The 6,000-nt window shown below is 42.1% G+C and overlaps 1 long non-coding RNA gene across 1 annotated transcript in view; it reads right to left on the reverse strand.

The window, feature by feature from the left end:
- Positions 1–5,731, reverse strand: part of LOC147654200 (uncharacterized) — a 48,321-nt gene extending 42,590 nt beyond the window's left edge. The window contains exon 1 of the long non-coding RNA XR_015284687.1: positions 5,623–5,731. This is a non-coding gene — a long non-coding RNA (uncharacterized LOC147654200). The remainder of the gene's footprint in view (positions 1–5,622) is intronic.
- Positions 5,732–6,000: the final 269 nt, after the last annotated feature.

Raw genomic sequence — 6,000 nt, forward strand, 5'->3', positions numbered from 1 at the left:
CAAAAATGGAAGAGAATCATATTGCAGGTATGTTCCCAAAAGAGGTGTTTTTCTATGCAGCTTCTGTCATGTCCTGTCTGGGTGTTAGCTTCACTTACTGCTTTGAGATATGCAGGTTGAAGGGAAATAGCATACTAGAAGTGCTTTTCCAGTGGTGATTCCAGAGTAAAAGATTTCTTTTTTCTATCTTGCTGGTGGCAGCTTGGCTCCTCAGAGTGGGAGCAGCTTGATGTGACTGCCTGCTGGCTGCCAGAGGAGACACTTCCCTTCTGAGGGAATGGGAGTGGCTGTGGAATGTTTAAAAAGAGCATCAGTCACTCTGGAAAGAAACCTATATAGCTGCACTAAGCAGAGAAGGAACCTTCAAAACCACACTTCCACAAAGAAAAATGGCCTGCAGAAGGACTGTCTCCAGTGTATAGCATTTGTTCCCAAATCTTTCCTTACTAAGGACAATGATGTTTATTTGTGAAGATTTCTCTACTGTTGCCCAGAAATAGCCCACATATGTAGAACTCCAGGACTTGCTATGAGAAAACAACCCACTTTTGGTAAGGCTTATAAGGAAAATTGAGGGCATGTGTTTTTTCTCAGTTGAAAAGTCATTGCTGTGCATTCCTGCTTCTGCAGAATTTGGTTTAATAAAACCACACATTTTGTGTAATGCTCTGGGATTATGAAGTTATTAATCTCTTTGCTGGCAGGGTTGTCAAGGTCTGGTGTATACATTTTAAAAAATAAAATCCAACTAAATGACAAGTGATTGCTGGAGTCACTTTTTTGTAGCTGCAGTTATAATGCACATTATGAATCACAAAGTGTTGGGTGAATAGTGAAAGGATAAGTAACTTGCTCAAAGTCACACAAGATGAAAAGTCAGGCAACCCGGTCACTGTGACCTATCCTAACCCAGTCTCATTTCTATTAAGAGGATCTGATTGCAAATTAAAGCTTTGATTGCAGCAGGAAATAGACTCACTGCCTTTCCCGTCACCACCCTGATGACCCTGACTGTCTTAATGTTAAAAAGAAGAAACCTTTACAACTTCTAAGAGTGACAGGAACCAATTATCTATAAAACTATGTTCCTTTCTTCTCATCCTGTGTATTATCCAATGAGAAAGGAGGAGAATTTTGTGATTGCTATACTCCTATGCAACTCTTCACAAAGGAGAAAAACATGAGACCAAAACTTCCACAAAATGTTCAACTGTTTCCGCAGCCTAGTAGAGAAGGAATATGCTCAGTTTTTTTGACCTCCCCGAACAGATCATTCCAGTATTTTACCACTCTTTCTATACTTTCTACTTCTCTCCCTCTCCCTCTCCCTCTCCCCTCCCCTCCCCTTCTCTCCCCTCCCCTTCCCTCCTTTCTCCTGTAACCAGAAGGAAAATTATGATGTACATGATGAAATTCCAGTCTTAGGGTGGCAGGACTTCTGTTTATTTTAACAGACAACTTTTAAACACTGCCAGGCTTTTAAGTAATTTATTTTTAATTTTAAAAATCATTCCAAACCCTTTTCAGCAAAAGGATATGTAGCTGAGGATGTCCTGCAAATTTGTCATGTTTCCCCCTAATCAAGAGTGAAAGCAGATGCTATGGTTTTTATCCAAATTTATATACATATTCCCTCTCAAAATATGGAAGAGTTAAGGACAAGTGTGGAAGTAAAAAGCTACATTTTTTTTATAGTGTTGTGATGATCTTTGTCTTCACCTCCCACCATCTCTCCCCAGTGAGAGCAGCAAGAACACATATTGGTGTTATAGACAGATGTTTGCCCGGTTAGCTAGCCAAAAAGAAAAAGGATTTATGTCCTCAAGCAGTCATTGTCAGGTCACAGAGTGCATCCTTCTTCTAGAAGTATCTCTGGCAGCATTAGAGAGTTGACTGGAATTGAGTACAGGGTCACCTCCTCCCAGACATGAACCATTGTGGGGCAGGTGTGATGCTCCTCTCCCTGGGGGGCTGTTTTAAGCTGAAGGGATGCAGCATGAGCAGGGACCAGCTGTGCAGCAGCTGTGCCTGCATCCAGCTGTGCCTGCATCCTTGATGCTGGCCCTGACCTGCTGCCTTGGCTCCCCAGGGCCTCCCTCAACACTGCAGGCTTTGTGGGACAGCACCGGTCAGCACGTAACCTCAATTGCTGTCTCTGGGCCTGATATTGGCCCAGACTGCCTGTTTCCCATCCAGTTCTTTGTTTTTGACATTGCCCGAGTGCCAGAAGGACTGTCTCAGCTGTGCTACATGGTTGCAGTCCCCCAAATAAGCCTAAGAAAATAAGAGCCAGGATTCTAAGAAAGAATCGCTGCTGTCTGTACAGGGAGAGATGCCATCAAGTGCCAGCTCAAGAGCTGGGATTTTGCTGCCGCTGATGTTTGTCAGGAAGGCACCATCAGGTACAAAATCAAAACCAAACCCAGTCCTTCCTGTCTCTCCTGCAATGTCAGGGTCCATCTGAGTGGCACAGATCCCACTAAACATCCAGCAATAATGCAGCATCTTCTTTAAGGTCCAAAAGCTTTGGTTGATCTCCAGGAGCATTCAGTGGCATTTGAAATGCTGGCTTGCTACAAGGAGCAAGAAAGAAACAGCAAAGTCCCTAGAAGAAAGGATTTCAGGTGTTATTGTAAAAAAGCATCTCTCATGGGACTGTTTTCCTTCTGTCTTCCTTCCTCCTACCTGTGTCCTCTCAGCATGTCTAACATTTACAAGTTAGAGCTGAGCTGCTGGCTAATGGCTTGCAGAGCCTCACTCAGAGGTGGAACATAAAGAGATGGAAAAATGAGGATGACAGAACTGTGTAGGTGGCCATAGCAGGATAATGCTACAGAGACACGTACCAGAGGCAGAAATACCTCTGGGATTCAATAAAACAAAAGTTTGACATTTATTTCTTGTTTCTTGATTTTAAAAAAAATATTTTTTCTCTTAGTTCCAAACAACTCTGTTCATCTGTTTATTTCTCTTGTAAGGTATGCCAGGATTTCTTCACAGTGGTTGTGATTGTTGCTGAATACAGATGCTGGAAGGACATTATTCTTGCCAGTTGTATACAGACCCTAAGGAATGTGAATTATTTAAATCTTTCAAGTGGTGAGATCACAAGAGCTGCTCTTTCTGGGTTCACAGGTGAGGGTGACTGGCACAGCTTTGTGTTCAGCTGTCTTACCACTTTTCTTGCAGGGTTGAATAAACCAGTTCTGAAGCAAGAGCTTACCTACCACAGCTTCCAATGTGTATTAAATGGTCACCAATTGCAGATTTCTTTGATGGCAATTCTGTAAGTGAGACGCTGATGAACTGAACATCAGCAGATGGCTAAGGGTACAATCCATTACAGCTGCTTGTAGACAAACTATCCTTGTCCATGGCTCAGAAACTGTGTCAGGGGGGCGTCTGTCTTCAGAGCCCCATATATGGCTTCAAAACTGCTCATGTCAAAATTATCCCATTTTGGGGGGAAAGGCTAGAGGGGGAAGGAATTTTAATGCCGCATGACATGGTAGATGGATATTTTTTTTTTATAACCTGTGCTATTTGCTTACATTTTAGAGTTTCCTGTTAAAAAAGGATCTTGTTTTTTTTACTTTTTGTGTGTTTTTGTTTTTGTTTTTATTTTTGTTTTCCTGTTCACAGTTGGCAGCTATTGGATCAAGTATGGTAAAATTAGCCAGTACTAGACAGAATGATGGCTGTTGCCTCAGTCCACACAAAATAATCTTCTCCCCTTTATTTTGATTTCCAGGCATAATAGGATCTATCCTTTTAATTCTCATTCCACTATCAAATATTCAGTTTAAGAACTTACAGTTTCGAACGAGTTAGGTCAGCTGTACATTTTTCACAGCTAGTTGCCTTTTCTTATAAGCAAATATTTTTTTTCCCCCTTTCCTGTGAATCATTATTTTTGTTATTTCTGCTTTTTGCCTTTAAAATGCTCATCTTCATCATATTCCCAAACTCTTACACATGATTTAGAAAAACAACCTGATTGTTTAGACTGTAGTTTTCATGACTTATGTCCTAACATCTGCAATGGGAAACAATGATCAAAATACTGCTATCAGAAAAGCTTAGGCCTGTTTGTAGTGTTCAAACAAGTTGTTGCTTTTTTGAATAGAAGTGCGTGAGTTGTCATCTGACACTTTCTCAGAATTCAAATTGAATTCACAGGAAACAGGATATTAAAAAAAAACCAAAACACTGACATTAGCTTTGTGGTGGTCTTAAAGCACCAGCTAAAAATCACGAGAAAACTTACTTATCTCTTGCTGTGAGATATGTATTAGGAGGGCAAAACAGGCTTAAAACTTAAAAGGAATAAAGAAAGTTTATTAATAATAAATAAGAAACCATAATAAATAAGAATAAGAAACCATAATAAAACTTCCAGAAACGTTTTCTCCCCATCCCACTTTTTTTCCTTTTCCCAACTGACAACATAGAGACAAAACCAGGTGGTTAAAGCAGACCCAACTATACAATAGTCTTTTTGTCAGTCTTTGTACAGAAGTTCTCTCTTGTCATTCCATGGACAGTTCTCTACAAGAAAACAGTTTTCTCATGGCTTTTTCATTCCCATGATGGCAGCCGCCCGGAAAGAAAACTCTCTGCCATCAGGTCCTCCTCCAATTTTCATACCACTCTGAGGTGTGTTCATGGGCCATGAACTCAAGGGGTATTATTTTAAGGGTGAGTTATTCAAAGGCAAAGGTTCTCTGTCTCTGTGATCATCTCTGGGAACAGAGGTTTTCTTCTCTCCCTGGGGCCAAAGGGTCTTCATCAACTCTCACTGTTCTCTCTCTGTTCCAGCATCTCACAGGATCACAACTACTCCACCATCTGCTCAGCTTCATCAATGGGTACCTTTGCTTAGATTTACAGTTTGAATAGTTCATTCCCCCTAATACTCTTTCATGAATTAAAGGAATTATTGTCCATCTCCATGGTCTTACCGAAATAATGTTTCAGCTTATTAAAGCATCTCCTCATTCTCTTCCCATCTGAGGCTTGATTCCTTCCCTTACTGACTTTGATGTCTTATGTTGTCTCTTTGCAAGTTGATTGCTCCCACTTTCCTCTTCTAGAGAAGAGATTTAAGTCTGCAGGTCTCATCTAGGTAGTGAAAGGCTTAAAATCTTGCCCACACCACGGCAGATATTCAGGATGACGGATTTCAGGTGTCTCCCTCAGCCCAGCAGCCTCAGGGAAGGAGCAGACAGTTCTCAGCTTAGAGCCCTCTGTGCTGGCCATGGGGGAATGTGAACAGCCATGGCCCGGACCAGCCAAGAGCCAGGGTCCCCCAGGGAAAGGCTTCAGCCACCCTGCTGGAATAGGACCTGGAAGCCTTCCTGGGAGAGGCACAGCAGAGCCCGGTCCTGGCCAGGGGCTGGGGAAATCCTCACAGGCTCCATCCCCCGCCCAGGAATCATGGGAGGCCGAGCCCAGCCCCCACCAGGCCTCACAGGCCGCGGGAGAACGGGGCCCAGCTGCACCAGAGCTCCAATACCTTTCAAGGCCAGAAACAAAGAGAGCCAGAAGCTCCCAGGCTTAGCTTTAAAAGGTGGTATTCACAGAGGTATACACAATATTTGGTATTCAGAAATATTCACTCACTTTTCAGTGGTAAAAAATACTGTCAATTCTCAGAACTGGCCAGCTATTGGCCAGGTTTCAGGCAAAGAAACTCCCAGCAGCCACTCTCAGAGCCCTCACTTCCGTGGGTGTTCCTCACTTTTTTTCCTAAGTGCCAACCCACCACAAGCTTTTTGCTTTATTAAAATACCTTGTCAAAGAAATTAATAGTGAATTAATAACGCTTGAAAAAAAAAAGACCGCACATACAATAGCACTATTGATCTAGTGGCAATCAGGTGCTCCGAGTTATGAAGGATCTGTGCATTAGCCAAAGGGTTTTATATAGCAAGTAATATTTGGTGCATAGCAAAGGTATTAAAACAAAGATAACTGTATTGTTGAAACCACACCTCAGAA

The sequence above is a fragment of the Cyanistes caeruleus genome, chromosome 3 (assembly GCF_971803275.1).
Source record: "Cyanistes caeruleus chromosome 3, bCyaCae1.hap1.1, whole genome shotgun sequence".
Classification (NCBI taxonomy): Eukaryota; Metazoa; Chordata; class Aves; order Passeriformes; family Paridae; genus Cyanistes; species Cyanistes caeruleus.